We start from the raw sequence: 22712 nt of genomic DNA on the forward strand, positions 1-22712 counted from the left end.
TAATGGGGCAATAGTAAAAACTGTTGGCATTTGGGAATTACATGGCTGGCCAAATCACAAGGAGTAAATCCTCCTGAATGCCCAGCAATATACAGAAAGAGCAAAACATGCAAAAAGAGTATCCCAGCTATCAAATCCCAACCAGGTTGTTGGAAAAGATCGAAACAGGCTTTTAAGAGGGGAATTACATCATGAGAGAGAACTTTCCCAGCTTCTAGTAGGTGGATAATTTGGAAGCCATTCAGGCAAAACTCTGATGGGGAAACAGAAAACACATTTTGCAAGATATGACGTAACCAGGTCCCGTACTCAGACAGTTGAGCACATGACACAGTAACAGAGTTCAAGTGACTCAGCACTCCAGGAGAATTTTAATACAAAACCTCTTCCCCTGGGTACACACAAAGCAATAGGAAAACCAGATCAGCACTAAATAGACTGAGCTAAACATCCATCTGGACAAAAGAACAATCATGCAGGCAAATCTGGCAGGCTTATATGAAATAGCAACAGACTTGGGACAGCAGATGAAATGAAACCAGTAGCAATTGGAGAGTAATGGCAGGGAGCTGGAGCCCTTGTAGAAGCAAGGCCAAGGCCAGAAAAGCACTGCAAGACACTCAGCAATCAGCTGAGTCAGAGGAAATGGGAGGTAGAGAGGAGAACACCCTAAGGACTACCACACTGGGCTGTCTGGAGCAGCAGGGAGGCAAATCCTATGCTGACAGCAAGCACACCGTGGTAGTGGCAGCTTTCTTCAAAGACCCATGCGTTAGAAGGACCACGCAACTTAGTAGACCACAGCAAAATAATTGTGAAAGGAATAACCATATATTTGAAACTGCAAGTTAGCAAATGTTTCTTTAAAAGAAAAAAAAAATCTAAAAAACAGAGTAGTTAGTACAACAACTGAAAGGGAGAAGTACAGGTTGCAAAAGCATGCGTTCTGAAAGTCACTAGAGGAGGCAGTCTGGGCGCACGTGACTGGGGTGCTCAGCCAGAGAGAGGAAGACAAAACCCTTTCAGGAGTTCTGAGTAGGCCAAAAGGAAACATAAACCTGAAGCTCAGATCCCTATCTTTCTTTTCCTTTCCATATTCCCTCCTAGCTCTTGCAATATGCGCTGACCCTCTGTGTGCACCCGCAAACTCTGTGGGTCAGCACACCAAGGAGATAACCATGTGTCGGGATGCAAATGCTGGAATCTTTCTTCTGCTACTAAAAGCCTCAGTAATACATTACTTTTTGCAGCTCTTCTGCTTCACACTGTGCAGAGACACATCAGCACAGTTCCTCCTAATCCTCTCTTGCTCAAACATCTCCTATTGCTCAGGAGCATTTAACTGTTTATTAGGCCACCACTATCTGAAGGTCAATCATGATTATGCCATTTAAAATTTCCAAGTGTTTCGTTCCTATAGACTAACCACATCATACAACGGACTAATTAACCCACCAGGTTCTCATTAAGAAGTATTCCTTCACTCTCCTCCAGGACCACCAGCTGTGCTGCAGATTTCCTCTGAGTTTAGGAAAATAACAAGATTCATTATCAGGAATGGATTATTTTCTCCTTCAGCATGTCATGAGGCCCACGATCAGGTTTAAAATAGCAGCCCTCAGACCCTAGGACTTGGGGCAGGTTTTAGACAGATTCCTGAAGGAGACCAGAATGATGTTTCAGCAACGTTGTGGGGAATGAGGGAAGGATCCCATCACGAGGAGACCTGGATTCCTTCCCACATGCCCAGATGAAGGAAAAATCGTGTTTTACTCTTTCACAGACCATGATGCCACTGCTTAAGTTAAAGAATAAGTTAAATTAAAAAATTAAGTTAAAAATCTCATTTTGGAGGTCACAGCAGGTCTCCAGCCAATGTGTTCTGCTCTTGTGCAACTCTTCTACCACTCCAGAGCTGATGCTCACCAACTCCTTTGTTTTCCAGAGGAAAAACTGCAATACAGATACCTAAGCCCATGAGCGGAGAAGGATGCTGAGCCCAACCCAGCCTCAATTTACCCAACCCTTTAGGTGTGTAACAGCTTCAGACACCACTCAGGATTGAGCAATTCCTACATCTGGTTCCTACAGCTGCCCTGTATCCTGACGAAGAAGCATTTCTCACATCTGTCGGAGCCCTGTTCAACCTGCAAATTCACAGCCAAACCTCAGGCCTTGCAGCACAAATCATCAGGATGCCAATGTCCTCTGGCCAGGCAGGCCAAAACACTTGATTGTCATATTTACATTAGTGGTGAACAAATTAGACACCAGTGTGTGGATAGGTGTCTTGGGTGTGAACTGACTTTAAAGACTGGAAAAACCCTTAAAATCTTATTTATTCAAAGCATAATGGACCTTTTTTTGTGTCTCAATAACATTGACGTCAACATTCCTCATCTTGCTTGCAGCCAGTTTAAGAGAGAAGGTTTCTCAGTTTCTCATTCACTGGCCTAATGCTGTGATTTGGGGAATGTCAAGATTGTGAATGAATTCTTATTCACCATTTAAAAGATCACTGATGTACTTCTGTATTAAAAATGTATGTTAATTTGTATTAAGTGTAATAAAATGTCTATTGTAAATAAAAAATTCTATTGAACTAAGTAAAAGAAAGAATTTTTTAACTAATTTGAGCCTAGAAGTGGATCCCGCATTTCATGAGAATCAGCAGCATGTTCCCATTTTGAATTCAAGAAAAAGAGCAAGACTTCAAAAATTTTCACTAAAATACAGGAAAAAAAATTTTTATCTGAAGTGTTCCCTTATCTCAGTCCCTTTCAAATATTTAATTTAAAATTTAATATTGCTTAGCTGTTTATGAAAATGTATTATTTAAAAAATAAGTTGTTTTTACTAAAATCATTCATTCTCAGCATGTTTTCCTTCAGATTTTTTTGAGTGTGCTTTTTTTTTGGATATCACACTTGTAAATTAATTATTTCCTTTTTTTTAATTAAAACAAGGGGATTTTTTCCAAATGGGCTATCAGAAAATAAAGGTATACTGGAAGATTACAAGCCCACTTTTATCTCCATAAAAAAATTTCCTTCCATAGATAATCTTAATTTTTAAAGTTTCTAATTTTGTAATTAAACTGTAAAAAAGGGAAACACAAGGAATAAAAGATTCATAAGAAAGAAAATCCATATAGTCCTAAAAGACTGTATATTACCTGAACTACATTAGAGTATATTGATTTTATGAAGTTATCTTTCAACTGCTAATTATAGGTTCATTACAGGATTACAAAAATAAAGTGATTGAGTCAATGTAGTAGAAGGAAGAAGCCCTTTCGAGCACATGATTTGCAAGACCAGATTGTGGATTTCCAGCATCACACCCAGGCAGGTCTGCTGTGAGAACAGGTCTTCAGGCTGTGGAAGATCTTCCGGTGAAGCCAGCAGCAGCCTGATGAGGCTTCTCCCTGCCTGTTCTTCACGGGTGGGATTTCCCCTGCTCCAGCCCTCTCTGCAGAGATGGAGCTGGGATTACTTGAAGAAGGACCAAGCAGTACAACAGTTCACCAGGAACCTAAAGATTTCAAGTAACATGTGTAAGAGGAAGCAGCTTCCTGAACACTGAATCAATGACTAAACAAGCTTTTTGAACAGACACTTACAGTTCATTGGGATTGTTTCCTGTTGTTCCAAAATCCCTAGACAATCAAAACTCAGTCTTCTGCAAACCATATTGTGTAGTGTAAACTGTTAATTTTGAGAGAGACAAATACACATATCCTAAGAGTACATCCTTATTAAAATACTGGTTATAATTTGGCTTTCCCAAAACTCACAGCACCATGTACTATTTGGTGTTAAACAGACAAAATGGGACCATTTGATCCTGCAAAAATACCACTGTGAGCCATGGAAGTCCTGGGCACAAAGGACAAAACAGGCAGGTTCAAGTAGTTTTAGCTGAGAAATTCTAGCTCAGATGACCCCAAACTGGGATCCATATATACAGGTAATCCAAGAAAATGTGGATTACATAAAAATATAGTCTTGAAAGAGTAAGGACTATTTCAATGAAGCATATGATATTCCACTTGGATCGCAGCACAGTCATTCAGGAAAAGCTTAAAGTGATAGTCTCCTTATTTGTAAATGACAGTGGTTCACTTGTACACCTTAAAAGCCACATTTAACCCAACCAGTGAACTCTGCTCAGCTCTGATTTAAAGCATGTTCTGTTTTACAAAACCTACTTAGTCAACATATGGGAACAAGGATGGAGGAGGAGCTGGGAACATCTGCTTTCCTTGTCTTGGGCTTGCACTGTAGCTGCGTACAGCTTTTTGCTCTGGAAGACTGTCAAGCCTGTAATAGTCACCAACCACTTGGATGCAACAGTGTGCTCTGATGTTGTTGCTGTCTGTCTTCCTGCTGTGACTAACTCAGGATTTTTCTGGTTTTGACAGAGCGCTGACGTGCCTAGCGGTTTGCTTGCGGTCCTCACTAGCAGGGCTGGTGTCCGGGGCCTCCACAGCACACGTCCACCAGCCACCTCTTGCTTATGCTAAGGCCATCAATGTTACCAGTGAAACAGTCACTTCTTATTAAAGATTTCCAATAAGGTGATTTGGAAAACAACTCAGTTTGTCACAATCTATACCACTGCTGTCACTTTCTATGTGCATTTCTGGAATGAGAACGTTATTTCCATGAAAGACCAGCATTTTTATTTCAGAGGTGGCAGAGAGGGAGAGGAGGCAGCCCGATGTGGCATTTGGCTTTGGAGAGTAATAGGGCTCAGATCCAGCAGACAGAGCAGAAGTACGGCTCTGGTATGGTTGTGCTGTGGAGACTGGCTGGCTTCTGTCAAAAATAAGATGTCGCCTCAAGAAGAAATTGGCACAAATCTTATAGGAGGCTGTCCCTCAAGCCTGTTTTGCCCTGGGATAGAAAGGCTTGAAATGCTCTTTCTAGACGTTGTGGTTACATCTATGACCTCTTATTCTCAACACCATAATTTGTTCGGAGTGTGGCAGGAACTTGACCCTCCCCTTGACAAAACTCTTGTCCCAGCACAAGCAAGCGGAGAAATTTCTGCCTGTCTGAAATACCTGGCTTCTCTTGGACAGAATAATGTGTGATCAGCACTTGCACGGAAGCGATACCCCATGTCTGTATGTCAGGCAAAGGGCTTTCCTCAGCCTCTCCGCACACACTGCAGCTCTCCCACAAATATTCCTGTTCCCTGCTGCACTACTGATGGCACAGAAAACCTTGGAGGGGGGACCAAGGGGGCTGCTCTGCTTTGCTTTATTACCGTGATGATCAATTATGAAATCAGCATCTCCCAAGACACAACGGTGAGCACCCTGTGATGTGTTAAATCACTATAATGATGGCCATGAGAGATGGGTTTGAAGACGCCAAAAGCATGGCTGACTTAGGGGAAAGAAAATGGAGCAGATCCTATTGTTCCCACGGGGCAGATCCTGCCACTCTCAGTCTGGTCCTTTGAAATCACTGCAGCACTAAAGGTTCACCAGCCAATTTAGCCAGCTGGTAGGTGGTGAAGCAAGTCAGGCCAAGGAGTAACCTTGAGCAAGAGAGGAAATGCACCCACGGCCAGAGGCTCACTCAGACGTTGTTTGCAGACTGCGCAACAGGGATGCTCAAAGAGACACCCAGTGAGAAGCACTAGTCTGTGAACTGGAACAGATTACTCAGATGCTGGTTGTCCCATGCAAATAAATCCCTTTCCAGTCCCATGTCCTCCAGCCAGTAGACCTGCTCCCCAAAGTGATGATCTGGGCCTCTGAGCACCATGGGGAAGCAGCAGAACTGTGAACTGGAAAATGGGTCTGAGAGCAGCTGAGTGCGCTTCCCAAAGCAGCCTCTGCTCCCAGCCATGTAAGCACAGGCATGTCTGCAGCTCAAAAATATTGAAAGTCACCACGAATGAGTATCTTCAAAAACACTGCTATTTTTTGTCTCCATCCAATTTCTCTCTCTCTTTATTTTCAATCTTTCCTGGTCACACAATGCCAAAGGGTGTTATTTCAGTTGTCTCGCATGTTTTCTCTTAGTGCAGCAGATGAAAGGTTGCCCCAGACACTGTGTTGTCCATGGCTTTGTCATTTTTCTGGCAGGTTATTTCCCACATTGCAAGGTCATCCTGTACTTTTTAAGCCACTGAGCCGCAGGAGTACTTGGTCACCACTTTTCCAGTCAGTAGCAACTATGATTGCAGCTGTAGAGAAATTAATATCTCTCTGGCTCCCCCACCCCTCTCCCAACTCCAAACAGAAGTGTCTTTCAGAGTGTGGAGTACTGATCAGGGCACTACCCCAGGTGGTGTCATTTTTGTGTCATTCACATTTTTCTCACACCAACAGTGAAGCAAACAACAAGGCAGTTTGATGCAGGAGCCCTTGCCAGGTCACACAGCTCTGTCTTCCTGCCTCCCTGCATTAAACACAAGCTTCAAAACCCTGACCTCCCTCCTAACACATCCTCCTTCTCACTCCCCTGTGTGGGCTTATGCACTTCTTTCACACTGTTGATATGCTAACATTTTCTCATCTCCCTGTTTGTCAGCTTTTGGGGCCTGCCGGACCCAGAGGAGGGAGCATGATGTGCCATGGAGACAGCAACATGATGTCAAAGTAGAGAATAGCATTAGTGAGAAAAGGGCCCACAGCCCAAGATCACAGCCTCCCTTCTTGACCTGCCCTGTCCTGCTCCTACATCATCCCTGCCTCCATACATACTTTCAGGCTGGTTTTATCCATTAGTTTCCCCCATTAACACCCCGTTCTGTTGCATTTTCCTGAGGAACCTGGTTGAGACAGCAGGCTTTGGCACTGCCATAACAACCAGCTCTGTTCAACAACTATCACGGGATTTTCTGAAGACACAACTCTGCTTGGACTTGCCATCTGCCTGTGTCTCTGTGCATTCTCTGAGCCCACAGGCCAACCTCAAACAAACCTGGGAGGATGTAAGACATACCAAAGTGACTGCATCTTTAGCCATCTTAGAGGTGAGAGACTCAGCTAAGGAGAAGTCTTCAAAGCAAGCTCAGCCCTTGCTGGCTGGATACAGGAGAGAGATCTCATTAATACTTGAACCAACATAAAGAAATAAACGTCAATAAGCCTCAAGGTAGAAGATGAATGTAGGTGCATCATTTCTGATCATGAGGTAACTACTTGTTTTCAAAAAGTTGTTTGAAGTCAGAGCTGCCAGGGCCCAGCTATTGCAAATGACTGCACCTGTGATTGCAAAAGCTGACTTGGTTTTTCCCAGCCCTCTCCAGCACTCCTTCCTCACATGCCCCACACAGTCACACATCAGCTCTTTAGAACCAGGGTCTGTCACACAGGGCTCAGCCCTGCAGCCACTCCAGCAGCCTGTAGGTCCCAGTGATCTCCACCTGCACCTGAGGGGCAAGGGTGACCTTTGTCTCTGGAGTTACCTGGGCTTATCCAAAGGATTTTGTTTTCTCCCATGGGACATCATTTGGCTTCCTGGTCTTCTGTGCAGAGGAAATCTGTTCTTCAGAAATGTTTCTAGGGAGGGTTACAAATGGATATTTCTGTTCAGTTAACAGTTTGGTTTTATTCTCATTTAACACTGCTGAAATTCCCGGAGCCATTCCAGATTATAACTCTCTAAATCTCATAACTTCCTTTGAACATTTGCATCCCGTTTTCTGGAGCCACTGGGGCAAATGGAAGGAGGCGAAGGCAAGGGTTGCAGACCAGATACCAGCACTTCCTCACCCCAGGCTTGGCACTTCCTTTTAAGATATTGTTGCATAGTTTTATCCAGGTGTTGCTAAAGTGGTAAAAGAGAGGATCTGGATCTGAACATCCAAACTGCACACCCACAGAGTTATTGCAGACTAGTTTTGAAAAGTCAGTTACTATCCAGGCTGCTTGTCTTCATACCCTGGATGCTGAGCCTGAGCAGTGTTGTGAATGTTAGCTCTTCTCAAATATTTGGGCAAACAGCATGAAAGGAAAAAAAAAAAAAAAAAAGTAAAACACTGACTCAATCTGAGCTACCCTCAGTGAGGTACAAAGGAAACTTGGTAGCCTCAAGGATTTGTCAGATAAGGAACAAATCTTAATGTCCTGAGGAACACCTGCCAGTCTCAGAAATGTGAACACATCTCATCATGGTGGTTTTCTGACACCTTCAATAAGATCTCAGTATGTTTCCCTGGGTACTTCAGCTTTGATTTTCTGTGTTATCCTTCCTTCTGTGCCACTGCTGTCTGTGTAGCCAGTAAGGAGACATCACAGTGGGCTTCTGGAGGTACAGTGTGGATTTACAAGTTGGCTTGCACACCACTCTAGGGAAACAACTTGGTTTGGACCGTTGTCTGTGCTAGTACACTAGTGGGGGCCCAACCCTGGCCTTCATAACTCAGTGTGCATCCCTTGTGATGCTCCTTGGAAGCAAGGAGTCCCAAAGCCTGATCTAGATTGAGAACAATGTGGTCTCTCTCTCTCTCTCTCTCTCTGCTTAGATCCTATCATCCTTGATGTTACCATGGTATCATCTGCTGAAATACCATGGTATTTTAGGCCCTCCAGGGAAACACAGGAGGCAGCTGAGTTTCTGTTCAGCTTCTCCTAGAGTTTTCCTGTGAAAATGCAAAGGAAATGCTGGATTGAGGAAGATTTTTAAAAAAAAATCAAAAATCATTGCATCTGTTTTATATAGTTGCACAGAATGTCTAATAAAAAAACATGAATATCTTCATTCTTTGATTTAACACCATGCACATTAAGTAGAAATGGCACCAGTGACTGGAACATACAACATAGACTTTGGTTTATGGTATAAATATCTGAAGCTATTCTTGAAGGAGGAATGAGCTGGAGTTTTTGTGACAGCACTAGTCAAAGGACAGCCCGTAGAAACACAGAAACCCACGCAACCAAGAGAGACATGGAACAAAACCAAACAAGAGGAAAAGGCAAAATGTTGTGATAAATGCACCAACTGTATTTAAGAAAAATTAGAAGCAATATTTTCCTTGTCTTTTTAAGTGACTTAATGATAGAGAAACATAACAGAGGCAGCCTTGCAATTGAAAGCCTTCCATCTCACTACAGAAACGATTATCACAGGCATTGATCCTCCTAACACAGCTTCTACCAAACATACTCCTGAACCAATCAGTTTGCCATACTGCTTTCCAAACCAAGTAGAGCCACTACAGTGAGAGCTAACAAGCTGAAATGGATTGTCATTTACTTGGACCACAGGTTTGATTCATCTTTCAGAGAAAACTAAAACCTCTGTGAATTACAAGGAAAAACTACAAACGACAGAAATCACTGAAAGCAAGGCTTGACCATACAATAAATACAGCTTTAAGACACCTGGTACCAAATAAAGATCACTGCAGCTTCATAATACAAAACACTTATCTGATAAAAATTCACCCTGACATCTCAAATTTGTTCAAAAACTGTGGGCAGGTTGACTTCACCCTGACAGGCTTCAGGCTGGAAAAGTTTACCACTTGCTTCCACTTCTTAACTTGATGACAGACCTCTGTCATCCCAAAGCCAAGCTGAAACTCAGCATGAAAACATAGAGTCAGCCTGAACTTCATGGTGTGTGCTCAGCTAATTCAATGGAAAAGTGGTTCTCATACTTGTTTTTCTATGCTCAGTCTCAATCAAAATTAGTGCTGTGGGGTGATATGTTAATGCACAGTCCCCATAGCAGGACTGTAGTCTCTATGTTTTTCTACTTCTAGCTGTGGTATGAAGGAGGTGAATTTATTCTTTTTCCAGGGAATGTTTTAGAAAGATAAAGTGAACCTATGCCAAAATAACAATCAATCATTGTCACTAGAGTATTACCTCACTTTGGGGTCTATATTGCAGCAACATGCCAGGTTGCTACAGCCCCTCAGCAATTTGTATTTCCCGCCTGAATATTTACGTATGAAAACCAGGGTGATGTCAGCTGCAGTGTGCCACCTCCCTGGTGCTTCATGGAGTGAAATCCCCCTCCCCAGCATCTTATTTACTGTGACCCCACAGCTGGGCAATGGAAGCAACATAGCCAGCAGCGTGATGGAGAGAGCGGGCACGGATCTCTCTTTGCTCAAACAAGATTTTAAACTCTTTTCACCTGCAATTTTCCTCCCATTAGCCTCCCTGTGGTAATGTAACCCATTTTGTGGAACAAGATAATCTGAGACTCAACAGGCAATTACCCGCTTTTCTGCTGAAGTCCATGGCTTTATTTGCGATCAGCCTCTCTGCCTACAGCACGCAACCAAACCTACCCCTGACGTGTAGGGAAACAGGAGTTCCTCACTCTCTTTAAAAATACTTTTCCCTGCCTAGGCCTCTATATTCAGTGTCTTAATGTTGGAATTTGTTGATTTTTTTTTTCTTTTTTTTCTTGTTGGTGAGTAGGGTTATTTTTGAGATATAGCTGATGTCCCTGTGTAGGGCAAGATCACATTTCAGTGCCACCCTCAAACAGGGCATTTCACAGGTAAATATCAGTTTTAAAATCACAATACCTATTTAATAGAGTTAGGAACTGTCTTTGAGTGGCTTCTTGGTACCTGAAGAGGCCATCCTAGGAAGAAGCACACTGCATTTTTGGTAGCAAATGAAACTGAAATGAGCTATTGAACTCAATGAGTTTTTCACGGGATTGAATAGGCTTTGTGAAAAGTGCCTGTGTGTGCACAGCCTCTGTGTATCCATATGCAAACAAAGAAAACAGCTACCTTCCACATTGCTCTTGGCTATTCCTTTTCGCCCAACCTACAGCATTTTCTTTTCTTTATTCTTCAGGCATTGCTGGTAATAACAACACTTTTCAGTTCTTAAGTAGAGTTCTGTGTGTGCTGGCAAATTGCAAAATATTTGGCAATGGAAAAAGACTGTGGTTCTCTCCGTGTTACCAATAAAGAAACTACTATAGGAGGAGGGCTTTGGAGGAATATATCTTATTTGCAGTAAGTTTCATTGCTCAGTTATCCCATTTGTAATAACTGTTACAACTGATAAGAGGAAACTTTCCTTTCACTCAAATATTTTCAGGAACTCAGAAAAATATACTGAATCAAGATGAAAGGTCAAAATAATGAAAATGCTTTGTGGATCAAAAATCCTAAAAATATTTGGGTTTGATTGGAAGCTTTAAGTATTTGGAAATTTTTCACTTATTCTTTCCCTTATTTTCCCTTATTTTTCTTTTTAACTGTTAGTGCCTTACTCAAAAATAATCCATTAATTCTTCCATTAATGTATTCATGAACTCCAATAGCAAGCATCTCAGAAGTAGCTGTTGCATGTAGTGTTGTTTATTTAGATTTATGTTACTTAAAGTAGAAACAACAAAGCAAAACACCAATTCAGAAATTCAAGATCAGCAGAATATATTGCTCACATCATTAGTTAAACAGTTAGGCTTTTTCTGTTTCTCAACACCACGAATTTTCCTCAAACAATTCAACACACCTGGACACAGTTAGGAAGAAAAATATAAACCACCTCCCAAGTATTGCAATTAGGTTTGTTCTGGCAAGTTCTGCATCTGTATTCTGGTGGCAATTGGCTTCTGGTGCAAAAAGTTGTGCCAAAAGTAATGTTTTCTTTTGCATACAACATATGGAGCTTTTTTGCTGAATTCCACCATTCAGCGTGCTTCTGGTAAGACTGTTGTCCAACCTGGGAGCAGGACAGCCCAGCACTGTTAGTTATTGCTGAGAGTTATCAGTGCTACCAAAAGGAGAACATAGCTTGAAAGTTGGTGAAATGGCTTTTAACAAAGACTAAATGGGAACAAAAGGCTTCTAGCAGGGGGAATTTATGATCTACATGTGATGGCCATGAGCACCCTCAAACCCAGAAGGTGGATATTGGAAGGAGATTTACTGAAATGTGAAACAAGGAAAATACTCAATTTTCAAAATTTTCCAGCCTGAGCCTGTACCTGCAAAGGGTGAACCTGTGCATCATGCTGGGTGCAGCTGTATCTCTAGGTACCAAGTATTGGTTTATGTGACAATTCTTTGGCCTCAAACACAAAACAGATTTTCCATGCAGAGCACTTGCAAAGAACTTGATATTATTTGCAAAATACGTGCATTGTTTCAGTTTCCTTTTAAACTGATATTAAAGCATTTCTGAAAATGGTTTTCAAGCCTCATTCATAATGTAGTCACTACCATGTTCAGTAAGAAGCATTTTCTCAGTGAAACTCTTTAGGAACTGAAAGTAAATTGTCACAAGCCAAGCTCAGAGCACCAATTTTTTCCTCAACTTTCCAAAAACTGAGGGTGGTAAATGAGTGTGTCACTGCACAAACTGATCCTTGGAGGGGGAGCAGCATTCAGACCCCTCTGTGCTCACTCACCCATCTTGCAGCCGGTCTGGGCTCAGGCCAGAGTTGAAGCATTGCACAACACTGGGACCTGATTCAAGTGGACTAAATATTACAAGAGAAGTTTTGTCATCCTTTCTCATATGCCCACAAAAACTCTGCTTTCTGGATAATATAACAAAAGTGCACTCGCAGGAGAGAACCTGATGCAGATCAGCACGGTCCTGGAATAACAGCCTGAAAGTACAGGGGAGGGATTTGCAAAGACACTTGTGCCTTGGACCTGGATGGAGTTGGAAGGGAGGCAGTACCTGCTGAGGTCTAGCTGGAACCACCCACAGCCCAGGGTGAGAGAAAGCCCTGAAGAAGAAATTAGGACTCTGGAAACTGTGAAGTGTTCAATCTGGAGAAGAAACTGGGTAATTCAAACTGCAAATTAAAACATCTCTTTCATGTTCAGAATCTGAGCCAACCATTCTAAATGAGATGTTGTGAGCCAAAGTGGGGGTTGAAAGACAGGTTGAGGGGTTTGAGGGCCTGCAGAGAGTTTAGGGTCAACAACAATGTATGTGGGCTAGATATGGATGTAGGAGCATGGCAGAAGCACCAGCAGAAAAGCCTGGTCATCTTAGCTGAAGAGTGAGAAGAGTTTGCCTTTCACCAAAGCATTTGCTACAGCTCTTGAGGATAAGGAGAATTGGGGAAGGAGCTGACATGGGCTGAAGAGACACTAAGTCACAACGTGACCTTCCTGTGTGTATAAAAGGCCCAGCAGCTGGCTTAAGATAAGTAATAAGAACAGTAATGGGGACTTTGTCAGCTTTTACAATTAATTTCAGTGATTCCCTAACACCCCTAAAGCAGTGGCCTATGTGTGGCTCTTTCACACACAGAGTTTTTCAGTGTGTTCAAAACACTGAGCACTGCAGAAATAAAAAGTTGTATTATTTCTGGGCAAACCAGTCCCTTTCAGATCCACAAAGCTGCCCCCCATTGGACCCTGCTTCAAGCTTCACTGTCTTTGGGAACATGAGGCATCTCAAGCAACTTGCAGGGGCTGGAGACCTGTGTGAAGTGAACTCAGGTTGTGCCATGTGTTCCCAGCCTCACTCCTGGAAACATCAGAACTACCTCAACTGGAATTTTTAGAAAATGTTGGCTTTGATAGACTCTCAGCAAAACCAGCTGTATTTTAAAAGCAAAGACCCATAGTGGAAATGTTTGGTAACCTGAGCTACAGCATGGTCAGAGGCAGCTGTACTGTAGGGGCGGGAGAAGGCTGTAAAATGGGTCCATCCCCTGTGAGTCCTGTGAGTCCTGCTCACAAACCAGGGAGGAGATTCAGTGTCCCCAAACTGCTCTTGTTCATTAAAATGACATTTTGTTTGACATCAAGCACGAAGATACCAGAATACTAACAATTTCATCCTTGGAAAGAGATTGCTGAGATGTGAATATTTGGCCTTTTTTCTTCTCTTTTTTTTAAACCCCTGAAACTTTTTCTTTAACTCTTGGGCTGGAAAAATAAGCCAGTAATGTTCACTTTAAAAAAAAAAATAAAATTGGCAGATATAGAGGACAGTTTGGGAGTCTTAAAGTGAAGCTTGGCCTCAGTTCTGTTCCAGACCCCCTAATCTTATCATTGATTGAGGCATTCTTAATGGGCTTTTTAAAAAAATAAATAAGTGAAAATGGATAGTTCAATCAATGCACTATCCTTAATTCAATATTCATCCCAATTGATTTTCACTTCCAAGTTTCACTTCAGCATGAAACACGGCATTGTGTTAAGGAAGTTGTGGGGGAACTTGTAGGTTTTGGCAGCTGGAGCAAGGGGAAACTGTGGTTTTTAGATTAGAGGAAGGTGTGGGAATCAGCTCTTTAGCTAGCAGTTGAAGCAGCAGGGCTTGTGCACATTGTGTTCATTTTTGTTGTCAGCCTTTAGTTGTCATCATCTGGCAGAGGTGAGCGGGATGCAGAGGCACCAATGCATTCACGCTCCAGCCATGGTCCATGCCCTGCTGCCAGCTCACTCCGCAGTGGCGATGGCACCATGCCATCCCAACATCCCCAAGCTTCTCCCCAGTTTTCCCCTGCTCCCCTAACAAAGGCGAAAGATTTCCAGGCACCATCCCATCCCCATGCCCACATTAGCTGCCTGGGGAAAAGAAATTCCCTTTCCCAGCTGGGGCATCTCCATTTACAAGGCTGCCAAGCTCCTGAGGACTGCAGCTCTTGGGCAAACATATTTCCAGATATTTTCTGCGGCCGCACTATATATTCTGTGGTTCAGTCTCATGAGATACGCAGGGCTTTCCATGGCAACCACAGAGATAGCTTTCTTCTTAAAGAAACAGCAAGTAACAGAAAATTAGAAGTTTACACAGATAAAATCAACCAGTTTAAGGGCATCAGGAAGCCCATCAAAACAAACCCCGCTCCCAGGAATGCAGCTCTGTCCACATGGGGATCTAGAGTGGGGAAACAGCATGTAACAAATGTTAGTCACAGTCCTGGATGCACTCTGGAAAAAGACAAATCTAGAGCAAGAGGAGCCAAGCAAAACCCCATCCTGTCTGTGCCTCACCTGTCTCTGCACCTCCTTACCTCACCCAGCTGAGCCTGTCACAGTTCCCTCACTAGCACCCTGGGATCTGCTTTTAAAGTACATTCACACTTATTCCCACCAAAAAAATGTAGTTTGCCTGTGCTTCACTATGCCTGCCCAAACACCCATCCAGATTGGCATCTTGACCACAATCCCAGCTGGTTTCCATCTCCCTTCTCCCTCTATGGTCAATGACCTTCATTTCTCTGTATATCTCCTTCAGAGCTCGCTGTTTTCTATGAAGCTCAGTGACCTCTCAGCCACATCAATAGCTGACATTCAAGTGGTCAGACCATTTATAATGGTCTGTGTAGCACTTTGAGCTTTCCTACTCCACAATTTTACTGGAAGATCCTTTGGGAAGGCATCTTTCCACTTTTGGGTTTGGTGATAAAGGGAGGGAGCAACCACTCCTGAATTATTCTGCAAGCTATTATATGTGCTAGATATCATTAGAGCTGTAATAGAGAAATGTTGACAAATTAGAGGGAAATTCAGAAAATTACAGCAACACCAAGGGACCAAAAGGGACTACCTTAGGATCACTGAAATCTCTAAATATCCTCCCCAAGAAAGGGCATAAAAAAGGCTTTGCACAAAGGTGTAATGGGTACACACAGAAGGAAAATACATATTCAAGGTGGAGCCTGAAAAACAGCTAAACTTTAGAGGATGATATTAAGAAACCCTAAGAGAAACCTTCAGCCTGGTAATGTCTAGTGGCTTGTGGAGCTGCCACTATGGCAGACAGCAGAAATGTCTCCATTGACACTTCTCCTTATTACCAGTTTAACTCTGTGATTTCAAGCTGCCATGTCCCACCATCCAGAAGAAAACCACAGCAGCCAGTTATAAAGCCTTCGAGGATGACATGAGTTTAAGCTCTCCTGTCTGAAGCACTTCTGCTATACAAAGCAAGGACACACATAGATGCAGGGATCTGTCCCAAATCCACGCTTATACCATGATACTACTGGAGCAAAGATCCCACTATGTCTCTTTCCTATAAGCCTTTGGTGTGCTGCAAGTCAGTGCTTACCCCCTGGGAAGCTCAGGGATGAGACTCTCTAAAACGATCGACTTGCCTGAAGTGATTTGTCCTCACCAGTGAGAGATGAGGCTTAATCTTGCCAGTTTCTGAGAATGCTCTGACCAAGGACTTGGCTCTCCCTACCTGCCCACATGGCACGAAGAGCTGGAATACCTAAATCAAGGGCTGCCACAGCTACACTCCCTTGTGAACACAGCTCTAAATGCACGATAACGGTCACCCATGTCCCATGGATGCTGAGGATTTGGATCTAAAGGTTTTACCCCTGGGAATTAAACCTCTTGAGAAAGCACCCTTACCAGAATGAGAACTCAACATTTCCATAGGAGGCCAAATAATTACCCTCCCTCCATGTTTTGCCTTCAAAATATGGGTGTGGTCATTTGGAGAACTTTATATAAAAACAGTGAAAAACATTTTATTGATACCAGTCAGAGGATGCAGTCATGGGATGCCACGACATGGTGCATTGAGAAAATACTATGGAGCACTTTGGAAAGCAAGTTACACGTTTTGCTCTAAGTCACATGGAAGCAGGGGATAGGACTGGCAGCAGAGCCCTGGCACCCCAGCTTCCAAATCTGAGCCATAACCACAAAACTCTCCTTCCTTCCTCCTACGGCCACTCTTGTGCAGCTTCACTGGGGGAGGGAAAAAAGCAGTCAGTGCTTGCTAACTGGAAAATGAACTCAGCAGCAAAAGCAGTTTTGTTTCCAAACTTTAAAACTACAAGGAGTCAAGGGAGGGAAGACGGTAAATCCATAAAAACAGATAATCTACAGTGTTCTGCTAACTGGGATATACTATAATCTTTGTAAGTGAACTGTTTTCCAGTTAGAATATCTATTCATCCTCACAAAATGTCTGGAGTAAGAACCACAATAAATTGTTGCAGCTCCTTTGAAGTCCACCAAGCTTCTGTAAGCTGGGCAGGCTGAGGGCCGGTTCTGGAAAACTTTCTCTTCATTTGAATATTAAGGGAGCTAATAAAACAAAGAGGACATGGTAAGTTCTGGAGGTTTTTCTTTAGTTGCCAAGGGACAATTTGGATGTGAGCATGGGTTTTAATAGCTCTCTTCGCTCTAGTCCGTTAGTTGTGCTTACAGAACCAGTCACAAAGAGCATCTCCTGCTGCTTTGCAGATTAATTACCCAATGTTTGGGTGAAGGGCTGTGTCAGTGCTAAGTGTTATTACTTCCAGCAGCACCACTCCGCAGTGAATGCGAGCAGCCACTCTGAGAGGGCCATCGTTGCTTCTGCAATACCTCCACATTTCTCAAAGCAACATCCTGCCCTCTGCTCCAGCGAGTGGCTTTTCTCCAGAGAGATGGAGATACTGGCCCGCTCCAGCAAGCATGAACATGGGCAGCAAACACCGCGTGGTGGTACAGCATTTCTTGCCTGACAACAGACCAAACAGGAGTCCTCAAGGGACAAATCCTGATTGCTAGCATACACTGAATCCTGTCTCACTACTCTTGTTACTCAGCTTAGCTGTCGAAAGTGCTTTTATTCTTGCACCTTCAATTTGCTGTGGAAGTGGACCCTATGTAATGATCCCCATGGAATTTATTCAGCCACAGTGTCCAGTGACACAGAAATGGTAAGATGATGGCTGTCCTATATTCATAGATGAATGTACAAATTCTGCCATGATGGTGGCTCACTGCAGAGTATCTCTAGTGCCTGACCATAGAAAGAAGGATTTTAGGGTCAAGAATAGCTGCTTCTCACTCCCCTCAGCAGTAGTTAATGAGAACCACAACACAGAGCAATTTATGTATTTCCCCACAGTCCTTGGGACAATGCTGTCTTGTCTGCAGAAGTCCATATGTGTGCTTTTACAGTAGAAAGTCATGAAAAGTCTTTTCCTCTCCTTGCTTGTTTTACTCAAAAGCCAGCCACCATCACATCCTACACTCAAGAGATGTGATCTGTGGTCAACTTGCATGTTCCCCTTTCTCCAACTACCTTGAACTCCTGCTTGCACTGATATGCGGGCAAGACCCTGGGAAGGTGCAGCATCACTTCTCCCTTGTCAGGGCATTATTTAAAAGAATAGTCTCAGCAGTTTTCCCTCCTACATATGCTATGAACCAGCCCATGCACATTCATCATCATTTCCAGGACAAGGAGGAGGAGAGTATGGAGCAGATCAGAATCAGTCTTTGTTTCCTCACCACCTTTATAGCAGAAGTCTGGGAGAAAAGATGAAGCAGTTCAGAAACTTAATGTTCCCCTTTATGTTTCTATAGGAATTTCCTATAAAATGGGGTGTGCATTTTCTGAGGAAATGAGTTATTCACTCAACACTTGTGCTGAGAAAGTCCTGCGGGAAAGAAAGATGGGAAGAGAACACTCTTAGAAAATATATTCATCCACAGGAAACTTGTATAAATGCAAGGTTGCCATTGCTGAAATACACATGGAAAAAATTTCACATCACTTTTGTACTGCTTGATGAGTTATTATATTTCTAAAAGGAGCATTACAGAGAAGACGGAGCCAGACTTCTCAGAGGTGTACTGCAAAGGGACAACGGGCAACTTGATCTAGCTTTGAAGCTGGCTCTGCTTTGAGAGACCTCCAGAGGTCTCTGCCAATCCCAATTACTCTGTGGTTCTGTGCTATATAAAAATTAAATGTATGCTATGTAGAATGTCTATTAAGAGGTAACATGATTTTTAAAAATGCCTGATTTTTTTCAGTACTAAGCTTCTATTTAAAGTCATAAATATCTCACTGAAATTCTCCCTGAAATTGTCTCCATTTAGCTCAAAATTTCCCTGATTTTCTTCAGAAGTCAAAATGAATCAGCTGTCTCTGCATAAGAGCATAAGCTCATTAGAAATACCCTGCTGTGTCAGACCCATCATCCATCTATTCCACCACTGACAGTAGGAGATGCTATTTAGGGAGAACATACGAGCCCAGATACTATCTGTGGTTTATTTCCCTCACACTCCCCCAGCATTGACACTCACTGGAATAGGGATGTTCAAGTTCCCTCTGGTTGCTGCTCATGGCCTGTTTCACAGTCTCCCATAGCAGCAATGCCAGAAGTTCAGTACACACTATGTAAAGCAATTTTTTCTTCTATGTGTTTCTAAAAGATCCTGTACTGGTTTCAGTGAGTGTCAGGTAGTTCCAGTATTGTGGGACGTGGTCACTAACCATTCTGCAGTCACACTGCCCACCACCTCCCTGAGGCTGTCAATCCCAATCATATCGCCCCTTCAGCTTTCTTTTCAGCCAGAAAAGATCAAGCCTTTCTAGAGCCTCCTCATAAGGCAGCTTCTCCAATCCTTAGGTTATTTTGGTCACCTTCCTTACCACTTCCCCTAACTCTTTAATGTCCTCGAGATGCAAGAAGCCAGGATCACACACAAGACTCAGAGCATGGGAGCACCAAAAATGAAGCAACAAAATGACTCTTTGTCATGACTGCAATATCTTTCCTGATGAGCTCCAGCCTTTTATTGACTTTCTTTGTTTACATTTAACTTAAGTCAACGATTTCAGAGAGCTGTCAATGATGGCTCCAAGACCTCTTTCCTGAGTAAGCTTGTAACATCATCTTTACTTTTCTTGTTACAAAAAATCCATACAGATATGTAAGAGCAAGAAAGCTCTGTGAGTAGGTGGTGTAAAATCAGGAGTACCTAAAAATACTTAACTCATTTTTAAATAATAAGCTAATAAGCTAAATAATTAAAAATAATTACCTTAGGACTATAATAAAAGTAAAGCTTAGCTGCACATTTTTAACTCTGTCCAATATCGGTAAATGAGATGGCCTGGTCTTTACCTATATTTTCATGTATTACCTCTCAAGCAATAAATTTGTTCCATTACTGGAGCTTGATTTGTGTTTCCTTGCAGAGTTGCATTTCATTCTATGTAAATTTCCTTGGAAATTTTATTAGGCTTTGCTTTCTTACACTCTGTAGAAAAAAATATGTAGTTATGCACTTGCTGTAAAGATGCCTTAAGTATCTACATCAGTGTGGCTTGTTATAGCTACATACAAGTGTTTTATCTGGATAGTAGTGATATTCCTGCCATATTTTTCCCCCTTGCATGTCTGGCACATAAGCATGATGGACCTAATTCTCCTACAGAGTTTCCATAGATTAGTTTGTCAAGAGTCATACTTGAAGAAGATGTGCACCTTGAGGTGCACAGATCCACTTCAGGACTGCACCAAAGAAGGGTGTGAAAAATTGATGAACAATGATCACAGACTCCAAAAATAGTATCAGAAATGTACTGTGCCTTGAACATCTGTAAGAAAAATGTAGGCAAATAATCAGATAATTTACTATTATGACCATGAACATAGTGAAAAAAAAAAGTAGAAAAATATTTACTGAGCAAGATCACCAGCTAAACTAAAGTAATAGGTTTATTATTTTGTGTTTATGTCATAATTCTGTCACAGCAGCCCGCTGCTTGTGCAGGAGATGTTAATTCTCAGTGTTTGGTAGCTGATGAGTTCTGAGCTATGGACTGTGCAGCCCGAATTTTTTAGTGACTTTTATTTTGTCGTGGCCTACAGTTTTGAAATATTTGCTCTAAAGAGCTCTTAATAGCTTTTCACATTGCTGCCTCTTTCGTTGCCATAAAATGGGAACATACAGAACCTAAGGCTAAACGTTGCTCTGCACTGGACAATGGATACGTTACTATGGAGAAAGCTGCTTATGCAACTATTTCAAAATCTTCCTCCAGGTCCTGAACACAAACTAAAATCTTCTTATACTGACTTATCAGCTTGCAGAATAAAAATGAAGGTGGGTGAAGGGCAGAGTCATCCACCCTGGGATTCAAGCACCTCTCAAGCCAGTCCTGGTACAGAAAACCTGATGTTGGGGCTGCCATGCCATGATGAAGACACAGGAAACAACATGAAAATAGAAAAGTCCATGAACTTCAGCACCAATGAGAACAGATAAGTCTTTTATAACCCAATTTTGTTCCTTCTCTGAGAAAGACCAGGTCACTTCTGCACTGACAGTGTGCTGGTGTGGCAACATTTCCCTGGTGTTGTTACTTGAGAGCATTCAAAGTGAAGACCTGGGGGAGGGGGCCACTGAGGGTCTTTAAAGCCACACTCCCACTCCCAATACATTTCTTTGAAGTTGCCCTGGTAAGGAATGACTCTGTGATGTGACAGCAACAAAAAGCACACACCCAAATTCCTCAAGGGACCAGAATGAAGGAGGAGTCACATGTGATTGCTGCTAATTATGCCTCTGATGACAAAGCCTAAGAAGGATCTCAGACAACACAGTGGCATTTAAACACTGGATGAGGAATCACTTGGTTCTGGCAGAATCTGAACTCCCAGTCTGGAGACTCGCCTGTCCCTCGCCCGAAACAAACATTGAACTGATGCCTTTGCCCAGACGAGGGAAATCTCCCTCCAGAACTTCTTTTTTAAAAGACCTTGTCTTTACTAAATAAGACATTTCTCTTTTTCATCTGCTGAATGGTTTTCACAGACATACATAGAATGCAAAGGCTGATCGTAGAAATTGAGCTGTGCTGGAGAAGGCATGGAGAGCCAGAAGAGTTAGGATCCTGCCAGCTGCAGCGAGACCGCCTGTAAGAAATTAGCTCCTGCCTCAGTTGGATGTACTCTCCTCTGCCTTTGAAATCACTGTGGTCAGGCCTGCCTGTGCTACCCTTATGGTAACTACCTTTAAAAAAAGGATTATAATAACCAGATTAGCATATTGACATCATAAACCCAGCTACATGTGAATTAAGTGCACCCATTCTCAAGCTGTGAAGTTATTTAGTCAGAACCATGGTACCAGCAAGGAGGGGAAATATCTATTGTTTTTTATGATGTCAGGATCAAGACCTGGAGTGGCTGCGTCAGGCGCTGCTGCTGCTAAGAGTCAGTGATTAAAACAAGATGATATTTATCCACAGTCAGCACTGAAACAAGCTGTTTAAGAGGGAACTTTGTTTACAGCACAGTAGTACCTAGACTTCCCCTGAACATACTCCCTCTTCCAGGACCCATCTGCTCTTCAATGTGCAGAACTGCTTTTAAGCAGCTCGACATGAGGGCTACACTGTTTAGTGAGGACAAGCAGCCTGCTTGACCCTAACATCCTTCCTTTCCTCTCCATTTAGCAAAATCCTAACATCAAACAGGAAAGAGAATGACTGGGGCTACCTTTTCGGAGGTGAAGTGTTATGACACTATTTGTTTTTTCTCTCCCAGCAAATTCCAGATGTCAGAGGTTGCCAATGGATGGAGATGTCAAACAGTAGCAGGAATAGTCACACGGAAGGAGTCACACATCCACCCTTGGTGTTGGGAGAGAAATTCTTTGTGGAGATGCAACCTGAGTTCCAGGATGATTTAGAGATGTCATACTAAGAGTGTCAAGGCAACCTTTGGAGTCTCCTACAGCTCAAGTGGGAGAAGCTTTAGAAACACTATGGTACTTTAAGATCACAGCACAGTCAATGATGTTACTACAGTCTACACCTGGTGGAGACTTGGTCCTACATCAGTGATGTTTCCTGGCTCTTCTCTTGGTTTGAGGAAAGCTCTGATCAGCTCAGCTTCACACACCTTTCTGAGCCTATGTGCCTCCCTTGTTTGCAGTGTACTGCGTACATTGCTCGGTTTGTGATGTTCATATCTTTGCAAGAACAGGACAGCAACCCTCTCCAGAACCGCAACTCCACCTTCCACATTGAG

Source organism: Strix aluco, chromosome 1 (genome assembly GCF_031877795.1).
Source record: "Strix aluco isolate bStrAlu1 chromosome 1, bStrAlu1.hap1, whole genome shotgun sequence".
NCBI lineage: Eukaryota > Metazoa > Chordata > Aves > Strigiformes > Strigidae > Strix > Strix aluco.